General features: G+C 35.1%; 2 non-coding genes and 1 pseudogene across 2 annotated transcripts; 1 reads left to right on the forward strand and 2 right to left on the reverse strand.

Annotated features, from left to right (window-relative positions):
* Positions 1-3,701: 3,701 nt before the first annotated feature.
* On the reverse strand, positions 3,702-3,775 carry TRNAT-UGU (transfer RNA threonine (anticodon UGU)). Its single transcript has one exon. It is a non-coding gene; the product is annotated as a tRNA-Thr (tRNA).
* A 104-nt stretch (positions 3,776-3,879) lies between these two features.
* On the reverse strand, positions 3,880-3,953 carry TRNAT-AGU (transfer RNA threonine (anticodon AGU)). Its single transcript has one exon. It is a non-coding gene; the product is annotated as a tRNA-Thr (tRNA).
* Positions 3,954-17,230: 13,277 nt separating this feature from the next.
* Positions 17,231-18,858, forward strand: LOC147789962 (exopolygalacturonase-like; annotated as a pseudogene).
* The last annotated feature ends 434 nt before the right edge of the window (positions 18,859-19,292 follow it).

Consider the following 19,292-nt stretch of genomic DNA (forward strand, 5'->3'; position numbering starts at 1 on the left):
GTGGTGGTTTGGTTTAAGGTTTTGTTTACGATGCTTATGAATGAAATAATTATGTTTGGTGTAGTATGGAAAATGTTATAAGAAAGAGAGGACCAATTCATCTTAGGATCATGTATTCATGATACGTAGATGTACGACATAGAGACTAGTAAAGAGTTAACCAATTCATCTTGGGATCATGTATAAAATTGTGATTGATAAATATTATTTGGGGAGCCAAGTGATGAGATATGATGTAACACCCCAAAAAAATAAAGGAAATTAGCTCCAAAAATAACAAGCGCCCCATGTAAGATCCAAAGGATTCAAGGACTTGAAATTAAGAGGATCAAGCAAGTATGCTCTAGACATTTTTCAAAGAAATTCAACATCTCAAGACTTGTTTACTCGAGAAATTCCTTATCAAAGATTTAGGGAATTTGTAATATATTATAGGCATTGAATTTTCTAGGTCTAGAAAAGAAATTTTTATCTCTCAAAGTAAGTATGCTCTAGACATTTTTCAAGACACAGGTCTTACAAGAGCACATCCAGAAAGATTTCCTATGGAGCATAATCTGAAACTTTCTTTAACAGAAGGGGAGAAGTTGAATGATCCAAGTAAATACAGACGGTTGATTGGAAGATTAATATATTTATCCGTTACTAGGCCTGACATAGTGTATTCAGTTTGTGTGCTTAGTCAATTTATGCATGAACCAAGAAAACCACATTGGGAGGCAACTCTTCGAGTTCTGAGATACATCAAAGGTATTCCTGGTCAAGGACTTGTACTACCATCTGAAAACAACTTAAGATTACAAGCATATTGCGATTCAGACTGGGGCGGTTGTCGAACTTCCAGACCATTAATTTCTAGGTTCTGCATTTTTCTTGGAAATTCAATTATTCCTTGGAAGTCTAAAAAGTAAACCAATGTGTCCAGATCATCAGCAGAAGCCGAGTGTCGAGCGGTGGCAAATACTTGTTTAGAGTTAGTTTGGTTAAGATACATTCTTCAAGACTTGAAAGTTCCACTGTCCGAACCAGCATTATTGTATTGTGATAATCAAGCATCATTACAGATAGCAGCCAATCCAGTTTTTCATAAACGTACGAAACACATAGAAATAGATTGTCATATAGTTCGAGAAAAATTACAAGCGAGAATCAGCAAACCATGGTCGAGAAAAAACTTCAACTTATCAGAGATTTGGGAACTGCGACAACAATAGTATCCCACAAATCAGGTAAAGAGTACATCAAAATCAGTTCTTTAATTTCATCTTCAAAAATTAATTTTCATTGAATTTAGTTGACTTAAACTCATATTGAATTCATTATATGATCCACAACTGGAACTACCTTTAGACATTTATAGATTGAAAAATCTCCTCATCAAATACACCTTGTTCATACTCAACGGTTTTTCGTACCTATTCAATAGCGCCTTCAATAGAACTTACGTTGTCTTCTCCTTGATAATGTTAAACGCCACATTTTTGGACAGTGTCAACCAAATTAACCCTAAGGCCTGCCGATCCTTGAGCTTTCACTGCTCTGTGGTTATGATATTTGGTTTCACCCCAATAGGAATTCATGAAGATCTTTTTGGTACAGAAAATCTTCCATCTGCATCTTCTAGAAACCAAATCGGATCGATCAAACTTCTCAATTCTAATCTTTGAGCTTCATCTTCACAGATGGTATAACCAAGATCAAGTTTTCAGGCATCTCCTCTACGAGAGAAGCAGGAAGGTCTTTCATGGCCAGCAAATCAGTAACTTCGCCTTGCCAAACACAAAAATTATTGATTCCATCAAAATTCCAGCAAATCAGCAAATCAGGATGGTATAACCAAACACAAAAATTATTGATTCCATCAAAATTTTCTACTTCAAGATTAGAACTCAAAATTCTCGATTCACGTTCTGATTTAATATCAGATGACTCTGCCATTTGTAACAAGTAATTTGGATGAAAGTAGAAAAACACAATTCTTGAAAATTGATTTTCAAGAAGATAAGCACGATTGTGAGCACGTTTCATGGTTGATGGGGGTCAAAAACTTTTAGATTTTCCGAAATACGACAACCACGCTTTGATTCCACTTGTTGTGTGCCGAAATGCTCCACAAAAATATGATACCAATTGTTGTACCAATAGTGGAAGCAAGATCGAAAATGGCTTTAATCTTATATTATAATAAAGTTAATTGTGGCTTTTGTTGGGGTTCAAGTTGTTACAAGAATTCAACATATAAACAGGTACCTACGACATATAACGTTCATGTTGTAAATGGACATTTGGGGAACGACCCTCTTTTATTGACGGAAAGAAATATTCTCTATACTATTTAATGTACTAGCTCACAATCATGGAGAATACGTACTAAATGGCAATAATGCTCTAGACGGGTGCTCTAACCAACTGAGCTACTAGAGCTACTTGAAACAAAAAACATAACAATTCTTAAATCACCAAATGAATAAACACCCAAGCTAGTGTATCATAAAATACAAACCAAAAGACATATTTATATGAATGAGAAAAATAAGCAAAATATTAATTTGTCTTTATAATGTAAACCCAAATCAAATAAAATTGTATTACGAAATAGATATGTTATGAAACTCTTGAAATTCGATCTAATATTACTTTTGAAGAACAAGATGTTTAGATCTAAATTATCCAAGAAACCACAAAACGATAAGCAATCAATCCAAGAGAAAGTTTTTGAACCGATTACCTCAATTATCAAGATAAAGAGTAAAAAGAAAAGAAAAAAAACTCATTTATAAACTCATGATTCGAATCGCTTCACAGAATAACTCGGTCAAGACTACTTGCATAACTCTAGCACGTAAATCTAAACACAAGAAATGCAAAAGAACAAGTTCATGGGTAAAGAAGCATACTATTCAACTTTCATTCTAATATCCAAAATCTTTGTACCATACTAATAACATGACTGACTATTTAAACACGTACCCTACAATCTTATTATCCACCAAGAAGTTTTTGTGGCATAATTAAGACACATTATTCGTTCATTCTCCCATTCTTCAAGAGGATTCGTCATCGAATTCAATTGATTTCCTTGTAATGCAAACTTAAAATTATTTTCATTCCGTGGTTTTAATCTTGTCGAGGTCTTCCCTTTTATCTTTAGGTCATGCATGGATGTAAAAGTGAAATGGGAGTGCCACTTCCTTTGCAGCCCATTGGTCTTATTTTTTTCCATGAGTTAGATATTGGCATGAGTTGAAATTAATTATTCAAACTTGCTTTATAATAAGCATTTTAATTTTCTGCAAGAATTCAATCGAAAAGGTAGATACACTTAGTTTGAGTGCTCCCCTTAGAAAGAAAATTCTTTTACTTCCAAGTTTCTGTATATGTACCTTTTGTATACAAAACATTGTTCTCCTAAAAAACTAGAATCATCTTTCTTTTTAGTCTCTCTATCCGCGTCAAATATTTTTTTTTATTTTTCATTTTCTTCACTTTTTTGTCTCTAATGGCCATTGAGCAACATATACTTTGTATACTGTGTTTGCTGGCCTACCTAGAACCTAAAGCTTTGATACGAAATGACCCAATGTTATAAAACTTTTAGAATTCAATCAAACAACATTGTTAAAAAATAAGATATTTAGATCTTAATTATCTAATAACCCAAAAACAATAAGAAAGCTAAGTCAAGAGAACAAATGAATTTATGCTCTTGATGAGAGTTGAACTCAAGACCTCTCGCTTACAAAACAAGTGCTCTAACCAACTAAGCTACAAGAACCACTTCAAAAAACTACGTATCGAAGCCTAAAATAATGTGTAAACAACTAATAGCCCACAATTGTGGGGAGCAAGGTCTATTGGAAACATACTAGAGGGCAATAATACTCTTGTTGAGAGTTGAACTCAAGACCTCCCGCTTACTAAACGGGTGCTCTAACCAACTAAGCTACAAGAGCTACTTGAAACTAAAAACATATTAATTCTTGAATTGCCAAAACAAATAAACACCCAAGCAACTAGGGAAGAGAACAGAAAAGACTACTACAATACACTGTACATAGAATTGTATCATAAAATACAAACCAAAGAGACATATTTATAGGAATGAGAAAAATAAGCAAATAAATCTATAATAAAGATAAGTGCATGCTCACTTAGGGTTAAGAACCGAGCACGATCAATTTTAAAAGTTAAAATAGGTCGATGTCTTACAAAATTGTGGTTACGAGAAAGCTCACCTGGCACGATCTTGTCTAAGGCTGGAGGTACTTAAGTTGACGGTTTACGGAACACCTACTACCTAGAGATCGGACCAGTACTTGAGCTTAGTTAGCCCAGTTTTATGAGCATGCTTGAGTGATGTAAGTTTTGGAAAAATCACCTAGACTTAGGTTATATTTAATTAGCCGGAATATACTTAAGTAATGAGTATACCCAACTGTCTAAAATACTTAGTGGGAGGAAAAAGGTATATAAGATACATTGTTTTCCTTTTTACGCTCTCTGAAAAATTCACACCGTGAGATTCATGCTCGGCCTCGTGTCGCCCTGGGAGCGTTCTCCATTCGAAAGGTATTTGCATGAGTCAATAACAAGGTGAATAGAGAAAGTATTTATAGTAAGTGGGAGAAGGAAGTATATCAACACGTCCTATGGTCTCCACCACTAGGTTGCACCGTGAGATTCCCATGTTCCGCCTGCATGTTGCCCTAGAGCAACTACCCATTCGGAGGGTCGTAACATGGGAGTCGAAACAACGCAAACTCCAGAAATGGATAGGATTTCTTAGATCCGTTCCCAACTTTGGCTTTTTCATTCGATAGCATTGTTGAGACCGATCTTTGAGGTCTGAAAATGGCGGGTCACACTTACGAAGAATTACTAAGAGTTAGTATATTCTTGACCAAAATAATGATAACTAAAAACACTGTAGGAACAAGAGTTATTCTGGGACTAGTGTTTAAGTCAAGAATGTCTTGGTTTAGTGAATGAGTGATTGACTGCCCCTCGGTAGCAGTTGCTCTAACTCACTAAAGTATCGTTGCAAATTAATAATTTTTGGGTACATTACATTTGCTAAAACTGATTGGATTCAACAGGATTAAGTCAAATAACTAATAGAATTTTCTTTATATCACAGCATCACAAACTCAATAGTACAATTACTCGCTTCTGAGAAATTAAACGGCGACAATTACGCAACTTGGAAATCAAACCTAAACACAATACTGATAATTGATGATTTAAGGTTTGTTTTAACTTAGGAGTGTCCTCCAAACCCCAGCTCAAATGCAAACCGAACAGTTCAGGATGCGTATGACAGATGGATAAAGGCAAATGACAAAGCCCGAGTGTACATTCTAGCCAGCATATCTGATGTTTTGGCTAAGAAACACGATGTTATGGGTACTGCTAAAGAGATTATGGAATCTCTAAAAGGGATGTTTGGACAACCGTCCTTCTCCCTTAGACATGAAGCCATAAAATACATTTACAACTGCCGTATAAAAGTAGGGACCTCAATTAGAGAACATGTCCTGGACATGATGGTCCATTTCAATGTGGTAGAAGAAAATGAAGCTATCTTTGATGAGAAGATTCAAGTCAGTTTTATCATGATGTCTCTTCCGAAGGGCTTCTTCAAGTTCTGCACCAATGTGGTAATGAACAAAATAGAATATAACTTGACTGCTCTTCTCAATGAGCTACAGACTTATCAGTCCCTCTTAACGAACAAGGAACAAATAGGAGAAGCAAATGTTGTTATCTCAAAGAAATTACTACGAGGATCGTCCTCCAAAAATAAGTCTGGACCTTCAACTTCTAAAAGTGTTTTGATGAAGAAGAAGGGTAAAGGGAAAAATAAGATTCCTACTAACCGCAAACACAAGATTCAAAAAGAAGATAAAGGAAAATGTTTCCATTGCAACGAAAATGGGCACTGGAAGAGAAATTGCCCAAAATACCTTGCAGAGAAGAAAGTCGAAAAGACACAACAAGGTAAATATGATTTACTCGTTGTAGAAATATTTTTAGTAGAGTTTGACAACTCAACTTGGATACTAGATTCAGGGGCGACTAATCATATTTGTTCTTTTTACCAGGAAACTAGCTCCTGGAGAATGCTTGCGGACGGCGTGATAACACTTAGGGTTGGAACAGGAGAGGTTGTCTCAGCAAGATCAGTAGAAAATTTAAAGTTGTTTTTTTTGGAGATAGATTCATTATATTAGATAATGTACTTTTTGTTCCTGAAATAAAAAGAAATCTAATATCTATCTCTTGTTTATTAGAGCAATTGTATAAAGTATCTTTTGAAATCAATGAAGTGTTCATTTGCAAAAGAGGTATTCATATTTGTTCTGCAAAACTAGAAAACAAGTTATATATGTTAAAACCGAGCGAAAAAAAAGCTATTTTAAATACCGAGATGTTTAAAACAGCTGAAACTCAAAATAAACGACAAAAGATTTCTCCTAATACCTATCTTTGGCACTTAAGACTAGGCCACATTAATCTCAATAGGATTGAGAGATTGGTTAAAAGAGAACTTCTAAATGAGTTAGAAGACAACTCTTTACCTCCATGTGAGTCTTGTCTTGAGGGTAAAATGACTAAACGATCGTTTTCCGAAAAAGGTTATAGAGCCAAAGAAACCTTAGAACTCGTGCATACAGATTTCTGTGGTCCAATGAATTTCAAAGCACGAGGAGGGTATGAATATTTCATCAATTTTATTGATGATTATTCAAGGTATGGCTATCTTTACCTAATGCGTCACAAGTTCGAAGCTCTTGAAAATTTTAGAGAGTATAAGACTAAGGTTGAGAATCTATTAGGTAAAACTATTAAAACACTTCGATCAGATCGAGAAGGAGAGTACATGGACTTAAGATTTCAGAACTATATGATAGAACATGGAATAAGATCTCAACTCTCAGCCCCTGGTATGCCTCAACAAAATGTTGTATCAGAAAGGAGAAATAGAACTCTGTTAGACATGGTTCGGTCTATGATGAGTTTCGCTCAATTACCCGATCCGTTTTGGGGATATGCAGTGGAGACTTCTACATACATTTTGAACATGGTTCCTACTAAGAGTGTTTCAAAAACACCTTATGAGTTATGGAAAGGGCGTAAAGGTAGTTTACGTCACTTAAGAATTTGGGGATGTCCAGCACATGTGTTGTTGCAAAACCCCAAGAAATTAGAACGTCGTTCAAAATTATGTCTATTCGTAGGATACCCCAAAGAGACGAAAGGTGGTTTGTTTTATGACCCTCAAGAAAATAGAGTGTTCGTATCAACAAATGCTACATTCTTAGAGGAAGACTGTAACGACCCGAAAAAAAAAAAAGAAAATAATAATAATAAGTAAATAATAATTATAAAAAAAAAAAAAGTTATCGACCCTCTCTCCACCTTCCCCAAATATTTCCCCAACACCTCCAACTGCAATAATAGTAGTTTGTAGGAAAGAGAAGAAAAAAGAATAGATTGAAAATATTTTTCTGTTAATTAGAGAGTGGAAAGAGAGGAGAACAGAACTGATTGAAATTTGTTTTATAATTGCATAATCATTTATAGGAAGAAAAAAAAAATACAGAGAGAAGAGAACAAAAGGTACAACATAAGAGAAGGAAAATGGAAGATGTGAAAAATTATTATTGTTTGCATCCAAAGAATATAATATTATAACAAACCATAGTTGGATTGAATGATTCAAAGAAGCATGAAATAATATTGACATATTTTCAATTTGAGTTTTAGAAAATTTAGAAACAATGAAAACTTGGAATTCGATTTTTACTGAGACCGTTTTAGAGCTGTATTTCACATTGTTAGTTGGATTATTAATTAAAATGTGAAATACTAACAAAATGTGACGAACGGTGGGATATGAAGCGAGCTCCAGCAACCTTTGGAGCAGCTCTCGAGGAACGGGTGCTTACGTTAATTAAATTAGGGAATACTTCGGCTGAGGCCAACTAGGTAAGTGGCCTTACTATAGGATAGGCTAAAAATTGTATGAGTTACGATGATGTATGAACTATGTCGTACGATGCGGTAGATGAGTTATGATAATGTATGATGTATGACTTTGATGATGTATGAGTTATGATGATGTGTGGGTTATGATACCTGATGATGTGCTCAGTATATATATATTTTGATGAATGTCGTACTTGATATGTTTGATGCACTTTGTGGCAATATGATGAGTATGATGATTGCGTGACGTTTACCTTAATATGATGACGTTTTCCATATTGAGCATGCTATATGATGATGAGTGCCATATTGCATCATGTCGTTAGATCGACATAGGACACAACCCTAAGAGCGTGAAAATGATATTAATATAAATATCCACGAATATGTGTTACCTAGAGTAACAAAGAGATGAGACTAGAGGGTTGTGTCAGAAGAGACATTATGATGGATTTAGAGGGACCTCATGCATATTGTATGTTCATAAGCATAGGGCTACTTCCCCTAGAGATGATGAGTGCGGACGCGAACCGTATGATGAGCGCGTATGCGCACAGGTGCAAAAGCACACAGATGAGGGCGTTCATGAGGTGCATGACACTATGGAGTTCCGCTGACCTCCGGACGTCGCTACAGATTAGCTTGACCAGAGGGTCCAGGGGGTGTGCGAGCGCCCTAGGGATTCACACTCGTACGTGTGAGTCGTGTGTAGGGAAGTACTACACATCCAATTTGTCCAAGACTGGAGGCCACCCCTAAGATGATTAGAGATAGGTCCCTAAATCATGATTGCATGTGTTTGCATTTGCATGGCCCCTATAGTGGGGCCACTTACTGAGTATTCTTTGAAATACTCAAGCCGTGTGCCACATCATTTTTCAGGTAAAGGCAAGGCGCACTTGTACGGAGGACGGCGGCATCGCGAGCAGAGACTGTGGCACGTGCATAGGGTAGATTCATATTTAAATTTCTAGTCTTAAGTTAGAATAGGTTGTTTTGCATTTCATTGTTTTAAATTATTTTGTATTTATTTTTGTTTTCTCTAAATTTCAGTTTTCCAGAGAAGAAGTTGTTTTAAACGTTTTTTTTGAAGTTAACGTTATCAACTATGTTCATGTAAGAGTTATATTTCTGCATTATAGATGAGCATGAGACGTTAGTAGCGACTCTGAGTATGTGGAAATTTAGGGTCGTTACAAAGACCACGTAAGAAATCATCAACCTTGCAGCAAACTAGTATTAAGTGAGATTTCTAAAGAAGCTACTGATAAAACAACAAGAGTTGTTGATTAAGCTGGTCCTTCAACAAGAGTTGTTGATGGAGCTGACACTTCTGGTCAATCACATTCTTCAAGAGTTGAGAATGCCTCGACGTAGTGGGAGGGTTATAACTCAACCCGATCGTTACTTGGGTTTGGTAGAAACTCAAGTCATCATACTTGATGTTGGCGTTGAGGATCCATTGACCTATAAACAGGCAATGAATGATGAAGATAGAGATCAGTGGATTAAAGCCATGAATCTTGAAATGGAGTCAATGTACTTCAATTCAGTCTGGGAACTTGTAGATCAACTAGATGGAGTAAAACCTATTGGTTGCAAATGATTCTATAAGAGGAAACGAGACCAAACCAATAAAGATTGTTTTTGAATAAAGTGAACTTTACTATCATTAATCTAAATCCAATAAACTAAGAACACTCTGGCTATAGTATGAATACTTGAACTATATGTAGAGACATAAGAGTGGATCAAGCATATAAAATTACAAGATCTAAAATGATGGGTTACATTTACGAATAGATCATTAAGGTTGTTAATGATGTTCTCGATTGAACTAATGGTAATTAAATATTATAGGAATAAGAGTTATTCTGATATAATGTTTGGTTGAGATTGTATCAGTTTAGTGAAGGAACACTTGACCTACCCTACGGCTGCACTTGTGATATAGCATTAGAAATGATTTATAGGGTTCATTTTATAAAATTGTTTGTTCTCATGCTCAAATTGAATGGATAGTTGATGGTTTGTAATTAAATAATATTTTATATTTGAACTTTGTAATTAAATAATATTTTATATATTTCAAATATAATGTTCAAGATCTCTCCATTGTTAATTTTCACTACTGTGTTGAGAAAATTTTAATACTTGAAAAAATAATATTAGCACTATGACGGAAGTGTATTTTTTTTTTTTTTTTTTTTTGTCTTTATTTTGAAATGTTCTCAAGACCTATTGTGAATCGAATTATTCGAAGAGCACATGATTGATGAATCAAAGGTGATGAGAAAGCTTTGTTCATATCTTCTAGTTAATATGTTGGATGTCATGACTAAAAGATAAGAAAAAGACAAAAAACATATGAGATGATTAACTCCATAGAAGTTAAATTTTATTTAAATAATCTGAAATTAAGTATTATAAAATTCAAGAAAAATTTTATGACTGAAGCTATTGATAGGAAATAGTTCCTAGCTTATAGTGAAAGAAATTTTCCAAATTACTCTATGGAAAAAAAACTAAATGAAAGTAAATTTGATTTACTAGATTTTTTGTGGAGACTAGATGACACCCCTTATAGCTGATATAAGATCTACTACCAAGATTTGTTTTTCATTACACTTGATATGTAATTCTTGAAAAATACTTGATGATGTAGATGTTAGAATTTAGTGCAACTTCTTTCTAGTTTGAATTAGTTATGGAATATAGGTAATCATTTAATATTTGAAGAATATATTAGTTAGGGAATATATATTAGATATTTTAAATTTGAAGAGTAGTATATTTTATTTTATTCTCTAGATTTAGTTAGTTTATATTTTCTTTTTCTAGTTTTAATTAGTTATGGAATATATGTAATCATTTAATATTAGGGTTTAGGGTTTAAGGTTTAGTTGATAGTACGAGAAGGACATCTGTCAATAGTCCGAGAATATCGTGTACTAAAATTAGTTGATAGAAGGTGGAATTTATTTCCAACTCTCAACATAATACAATTTTGTAAAATTGTGATGTAAGAGGAGAAAACAATACTATATTAGATATAGTCACGTATTAAAAAAAAATTATACACTATTATTGAACTCTTGTTAGGATTTGCAATCGAGATTGCACAGTGAACATGATTGCCTTCAAAATTGTCTATGAGACAATTTTTGGAATTACGGAAATGTAGTAAACTTAGTTTACAACACTTCAATAATTGTAATCAAGCATATATGCTAAGACAAATATGTTCAAAATTATGCCTAACTGTAGGCTACTCCTAAAGAGAAACAAAATAGTCCTTTATTTAATTCTAAATAGAAAAACATATTGGTATGACAAATGTAATTTTCTAAAGAAGTTCATAGAAGGACATACACTTATAATAAGGTGAGATAGTGTTAATTAAATAGTTCCAAGTGGAGCCCTTAATAGTTAACCAAAGTTGTTAATAATTTAATTTCGCTTGAGAGTCAAGTGGATCCTAGTCATTAATTCAATAAGTCTCATTGTAGTGGAGAAATTATGAGATGATTCAATCCTACTAAAATTCAAATTGTCATGTTAGATGACCAATTTAAGGACTTATTACCCTCAAAATAGTTATAAGGGATGATGACGAAGGATAAATATTTTAAAGTCATAAAATCCAGAGATTTGTAGATATTCTTGATGAGGTTAAACTCATACGATATGAATTGACCTACAAAAGAAAAATTATGTATAGATAAGAAGATATAGATCTTCAAAACAGGATTCATGACAAAGAGTTGAACTTAATGGGAGAAAGTAGCTAGAAGTAGACTTTCTCTCCTGTTGTAATTCTAGAGTCTATTATTATTATTCTCTCCTGTTGTAATCATTTCTTAAACATTTGAAAGGTGTTTCACATGTGATTTAGTTTGTCACTTTCATTGTGATGATAGTGATACAAAGACTAATATGAAGGAAATTTAAAAGATCAATCTATAAAAAATGATATTGAGAGAGAAAGCATCGTGGCTGTGACCAAAATGACTTTTAATGATAATTATTTTGTTTTATATAAAATGACTCTCTAGGCTAAAGTGTTTGAGGGTCATCTAGAATGTCTAGGATTACTAGACATGTCTCATCTTCTCTAGGGCAAGTGAGAGAAGGTGTTGGGTATAGAGCAAGTGGGAGATTGTTGAGATTTATGCTCTAAAGCCTCTTAATTAATTATTTACTTTTTAACTATAATTTTTATTATTTTATTTGTAATTTAATTGTTATCCATGGTATGAAAATAAAGGTTATTAATGTAATCTCGAACAATATGTGGTTGACATAGTAGAGAATCGTGTTCAAGTAATAACCTAAAGAGTCTATAGTATATGGATAAAGTTGGGTGCATACAAGAGAATCGTGTTCAAGTAATAACCTAAAGAGTCTATAGTATATGGATAAAGTTGGGTGCTTTATCCTGGTATCACTATTGATACGGCTCACTTTGTAATCGTTACAAATGATTTTATCCAAATCGTTCATGTGGAGATATGTAAGTGGGGGTATCATATACAATGAGTTTGTATAAGACAGAACCAAAAAATATTTAAAATTTCTTTATAAATCCGTTAATTGAGAAGATTAATATTTCACATGATGATCATATGCGACTTGATCTTAATCCTGAGTGAGTTATGAACTTCTGCTTGTGAGAGCTTGTCCTTTAATTTACATGGGTGAGAATGACTCTTTTAGCCGATTCAATATATCTACCATTTTAGGGACATACCTGTAAAGATCGGGCTGACTCGATGACTCTAAAAAGACGGGTAAATTTTTCAACAAAATAAAACAACCAAAACTTAAAACATATCAAACAAAAATAAAGTTTATACAAAGTATTTTAAAACACAACATAACAGTTAAAACACAAGTTAAGGGACGACACAAAAGGGTAGAAGGACGATGGGTGAGGTTTGTCTATGGCACCAGCTCCAGAGTCCGCTCCCGACCTTGACCAGCTTCTTATTTCCTGAAAAAATGGAGAATAAAGAATGAGTACAAGACTCAGTAAGCAGCCTACTTGTAGGCTCTTAATCGTGTCCTTGATATGCTAGGGTACCACACTTTTTGTTTTTCTTGTTCTTATTCTTGTTCTTGTTGTAAGTTCTTAATTCGTTCTCCAAGACACTCCCCTTATGATTTACGGTACTAGACATAAACTTGTCAACCTGTGTCTGAGGCTTCATACATTCCAAGCGACACAGTCTTAATACCTACGCTCAAGGCTTCTTACGTTCCAAGCAACGTAGTCTAAGTCATACACATGACGTACCATGGGAGGTCTTAGGAGAATCTTAATTCATGGCTAGGGTAACTTACTCTCTTCTTGCTCCATTGTGGCCATAGGTTCTCCCCATGATATACCATAAAGGTCACGTGATCGATACATGCATGAACATGGCATAGACCATAAAGGTCACGTGATCGATGCATGCATGAACATGGCATAGACCATAAAGGTCACATAATATAACATAGACCATATAGGTCGCGTGATCGGTGCATACATGAACATGGCATCCTGCAAATCATAACATGGCGTAGGGCATCTCATCTAGGTGAGGGGAATGAGGCCAAACGTGACATCCTGCAAAGCAAACATGGTGCAGGGCATCCCACCTAGAGGAGGAAAAAATCCTCCTTAGAAAGCACCGCATGGTGGGAGTTATGGGCCACAATTAGACATGCTTAGATTAATACCTAGCATTCTTGAATTTTGAGTCTTGTGGACTTTGGTCCCTTATGTTTGAGTGGTACCTAACATTCTTCTTGTCTTGGTGGTTGTATAACTTGTTCTTGGTTCTTAATCTTATAAGTTGCTAAGATTCTTATCTTCTTTAGGCGTAAGTCGTTATATACATTCGTGATCATATGAACCCATCGTAATAACTAGCTTGAATTATTCTAGAAGGTCATAAGTTCATAATGGGCTCCTTAGAGGATTCTAGAAGGGTCTTGAATCTTGACATGTTTTCTTTAGGCGTTTCTTTAAGTTCCATCTTGGCTTATATTCCAAACTTGCTCCAACCAACTTGAAATCTTGAGCTTATTCTCATGTCATATAAAATAAACCTTATAGGACATGGTTGGTGATTTGGAGCATATTTAGACCTTGAGCTAGGATATGACTTCTTGTTTCGTTTTCAGGAACTAATCGTTAGAGGTTGTCATGTCATATATCGTGTTTTAGTCCTGAAAACACTTTTAAAGTAACCCTTAGTTTTCTCCCCATGAGTGCATAGGTGACATTATCACAAACGTGGCATCCTGCTAGCATATCGTGTTGCAGAGCATCTCATTTAGGTGAGGAAAATAATAAGTCCATCATGACAACCTACTCGTGGTACATATAGCAGGGCATCTCACCTAAAGAGGAATAGGAATCTCGTGGTACACTTCGTGATGGGAGATAATGGTTACTCCGAGCATGGATCCTAGCAACTTGTTAAGCATACCATCTACATTAATCTAGGTGTTTCCTTGTACTCTTGGGGATCCTAGGTTTATGCATAACGTCTTGGGTCAAGGTTGGAACCTAAAGGTTCTTCTTAGGAATAGTCCAACGGAACCTTGTACACTTAGAATCTTATTAGCAACCAAGGATACCTATGGGAGAATTTCTTATTTCATGGGTACCTCGTTAGTCATCCTAGGAGGTAAAGTCATGTGGATCGTGATGTACATTTTTTCCAATATCTTGGTTTCGCTATCTAACGTTTCCCAATGATTCCCAAACTTCATTACCTTATACAACATCATGAGATAAAGATTCATACAACATTTCATAATGTTGGGAGGTCATTTAGGACTTAACCCGTAGGTAGTCTTCCTTATGGGCATTATGGTCATTTTACCCCTAAGTCTTGGTTTTGGTACTTAACGAGTTCCAGTGACTTTCAAACTTCACCACCTCATCAATCATCATACAATAACATCTACTGTGGAGTTTCATAGTATTTGGAGGTCATCTAGCTCATGAACCGTAGGTAGAGATCCTTAAGGGCATTATGGTCATTTTGCCCCGTTTCTTGGTTTACCTAATTATCCTTATCCATTGACCACTAAATTTCACATATAACCTAAACATGCTATAATAGGCTCATCATTAAAGTTTCATAGACATCAGGGCTCATTTAGTGGGTTACTTTAATGTTCCTTAAATCCCGAGCAATTTGGTCGGTTCAGCGCCTTAACTTACGGTTCTTTGAGTTTTTTTTTTCATAGATCCTTGTGTAATACTTGGTTTATGGTTCATATGAAAATCCAAGCGATTCCTACATGTATTTCTTAAGAAAAGTCCAAGGTGGCTACTTACCTCATTGTTGATGTTCAGGACCTCCGTTCTTGAGCTTCCGGTATTTGAATTACTTCACTTTTCCTTCTATAGACTCCTTATTGTGTCTAGTTTCTAGAACCATAAAGGTATATCATGAGAACTAGCCTGGAAGGGGGTTAAAATTGAAAAACACTGAGGGAAGACCAAATTTTGGGCTTACTTGGCCGGTTCAACTGAACCGGCCACGTCATCGTCTTCTTCCTCTGGACAGGAAGAAGACACGTTCGTCCTTTGCGCCGCCGTCTGGAAGTGGCCTTCCACAGCCCCGATCTCTTCGTTTATCCCCTCGATTTCTTCATGAAACTTAACGATGATATTACAAGGAAGAGCTTGGGATTGATTTCATACCTTTTGGTGGATCATAGCCTAAGATATTAGCCTATTACAAGGAAGAGCTTGAGATTGATTTCATACATTTTCTTGGATCATAGCCTAAGATATTAGCCTCCAAAGTTCGTCCAAAATCATTTTCCTCGCCAGAGCTAAAACAGGGGATTTCTTATCGGGTAGCCGATTCTAGGAGTTTTCAAGGCTCGATTTCTTCATGGAACCTCTTAAATATCCTTTCATCAAGCTATAGGAATTGATTTGGAGGAATGTCTTTGAGTGTGGAACCTTAATTTTCAGAAATCGTTCTCGGTATGCAACTCACTCGAAACGCCGGATTTCCGATATCATGGGTATCTTGTTCTACGACGTTTCAGCTCTCAATTCCTTCATATAACTTGTGGGTAATCTTGTTTGGAAACTATTGGAATAAGTTTAAGGAGGAATGGTGAAGAATTGCTCTCAAATTTGGAAGAAACCCGAGAGTAGGAGACCCACAAACTAAACTCTCATAACTCTCGAATGGGTGCTCGACCTTGCTCGAGTCTTATTCCATATTGTTTCTCATACTCCAGACTTTATAGGCAAGCTTAAACCGACATTGAAAGCTCCAGAATCGTCGTGAATTGGCAGTTAGATTTTCTGGAAAATCCGCCCGAAATATCTACTTCAGTCAGAGCCTCACCGACTTTGGTTTTGCAAAATAGCCGTTTGATGTGATGATCTGTCCATCTTCTAGATCATATCCAAATTTGGGGAAGATCCAATGGCTGGGATTTGAGTTTCGTGAGATATTTCTCAGATGGTCACTGTAGATGCATCAGAGGGCCATTTTCGTAATTATACATTCTTCCAGGGGTATTTGGGTCATTTCCCGCTTTCCGAATATTTTAATATTATATTTCCTGAAAAATCCATAATTTTTCTAAAAATCTTTTATCTCATGTTGGTCATTTTTTCTTGAGCATCTCTAAATTCTTTCTAGATAAGCAACTAAAAATTCGGGAAGGTCCTTAATAATTAGTAAAATGACCTTTTTGCCCTTTTCACTTACTTTTACTTTCCAATCCTTTCTACATAGTTCTTAAACACCTTAACATTACTTGTTAGGGTATAAAAATGACTTGCTTGAGATCATCATCCTTCCTTAATCCTTTAATTCCTCCCCTTTTGATCATTTAGGTCTTACATGGGCGGCTTATTCTTGTTAGTCTAATTCCTTTCATTTTTTGGTGTTACAATACCATACTTTGAGACAAGTGATTTTGTTGCTTTATTATAGTCATACAAGTCATTTTAAGCGTATGCCTACCATAATATGCCTACAATTTTAAGCGTGTTTAGTTTCGAACAATATTATGTTTGGCGTCCTCTTGAAATTTTCTTAACAAACATGTGGGTAAAGACAAAATATGCTAAAAACAACTCAATTTGATTCCTATTTTTCAATTTGTATTAACTACATAAAAAGTTCCAAATCTAAAACGAAATATCATTGTCTCTCACTAGTTTTCAAATGATATACATAAAAAAAGAAAAGAAAGCAAAGGCTTCATGAGTACGATCAAATCAAGTTTCTTGGCCGCTACAATTTTGATGTTACTATTGTTAGCTCCTACCGTCGATGCTCAATCTAGTGCCGATGTTGTTTTTTCTTTGAAAAGATATGGTAACATAGTGTCTGGTACTGACATCATGAAGGTAAATATATAATATGAACATCAATATTATCACTAGTTGAGCTGATCAATTGTTTGCTATAAGTTTTTGTTAGTTGTGAAATGTAGGCTTTAGCAAATGCATGGAGGGATGCATGCACGTCCAATCGTTATAGTGCAATTTTTATTCCAAGAGGGATATTTAGAGTAAAGCAAGGGAAGTTTGAAGGACCTTGTAATAGCCCAATTGACTTTCAACTTGGAGGAACATTGTAGGCACTAAAAAGTCTTCCCAGAGATAATTGGATCACTTTTGCACGTGTTGATAGATTGACATTATCAGGTGAAGGAGTTTTTGATGGCCAAGGAAAGGCAGCTTGGAAAAGGAACGATTGCCACAAATGCATAAATTGTGCCCAACTCCGGGTTGTAAGTAATATTCCTTTAGCTTTCCTTCTCAATCTCATGCATCTTGTTGTTTTTGAAAGAGCCTCTTACATGTCTTGACATTTACGATTTGGTCAATGTTCTTCATTTTCTAGAGGATAATCTTTAAACAATCCACGAAAAAAGTAAATTTTTTTTGAGTTTTCAATTTTATTGGGTTCTATTCAAATTTTTAGCATCATTACCGACTCTCACAAAATATTATTTGATTATACAAAATGTTTAGAGTTTGAGGTTCAACTTCATCACCAATTCAACCGTTAAGAGAATAACATCACTTGATAGCAAGAACTTCTATATCAACATCATCGGCTGCAACAACCTCACATTCCATAATATCAATATAATGGCACCCGAAAACAATCCCAACACTAATGGAATACACATCGGTCGATCAAATAAGATCACAATCACAAAGTCCAAAATTGCAATTGGAGATGATTGCATTTCTCTTGGAGATTGAAGCAAACTAATTGAAGTCACCAATGTGACGTGTGGACCAGGACATGGAATAAGCATCGGAAGTCTTGGAAGATACACTAACGAAGAACCTGTTGAAGGTGTCATCGTAAAGAACTGCACGTTAAATAACACCACTAATGGTATCAGGATCAAAACGTGGCCAGCTTCTGCGGCTAGCGGCACCGCCACCAATATGCACTTTTTGGACATTATAATGGTCAATGTTAGCAACCCTATTCTAATAGACCAAGAGTATTGTCCGTGGAATCAGTGCAATCGGTAGGTATAGATCGCATTCTCGAACCTTTGATTCATTTTTTCATTACAACTTCACAAATAAACCATTTGTTGTCTCATTTTAATTTTCAGATTCCTTAAAAAATTAAGATGAGTATAGTGAGCTTCAAGAACATTAGAGGAAGTTCTGCAACTCCGCTGGCAATCAAACTTATTTGCAGCCGTCACTTACCATGTGACGATGTAAAAGTAAGCAACATTGACCTCACTTACAATGGAATAAAATGTCCTATTTCCTCCCAATGCACGAATGTGAAACCTATCATTTCATTAAGGCAGAACCCCAAGATATGCTCCTCTCCTTATGTTGTCCCTTGAATTGTTCATTGCCAGAGAACTTCAAAATAATAGACAGCCTTAATTAAAAAAGTAGACTGCCTCTATCCATTTGACTCTCATTCTTTTGAGTTTCTTTTGTTGTACTTTTCGAAATAAATAAGATGGTCGAATGTTTGAAGGAGACTTTGTGTCGTGAACAACCTAATGTTTTTAGTACCTCGACCTTATATAATAAACTGGTTACAGTCTTATTTTTTTGTTCTAGATTTGAATTTGAAATAAGACAATGTAACTGTAACAACCATTATTAAAAAAAAACTAATCCATAACTCAAGGAAAGAATCTTTAACCAACAAAAACATCTAACTCCTCTTTCCCTTTACCCTAAACAAATCAATTACCATTAGAAATCTTTTAGACAGAATCAATAAGTTAGATCGAATCTCCTAACTATATCCGTCCCATATGGCACA

Source organism: Cucurbita pepo, chromosome 12 (genome assembly GCF_057944985.1).
Source record: "Cucurbita pepo subsp. pepo isolate OVF chromosome 12, ASM5794498v1, whole genome shotgun sequence".
Taxonomy (NCBI): Eukaryota; Viridiplantae; Streptophyta; class Magnoliopsida; order Cucurbitales; family Cucurbitaceae; genus Cucurbita; species Cucurbita pepo.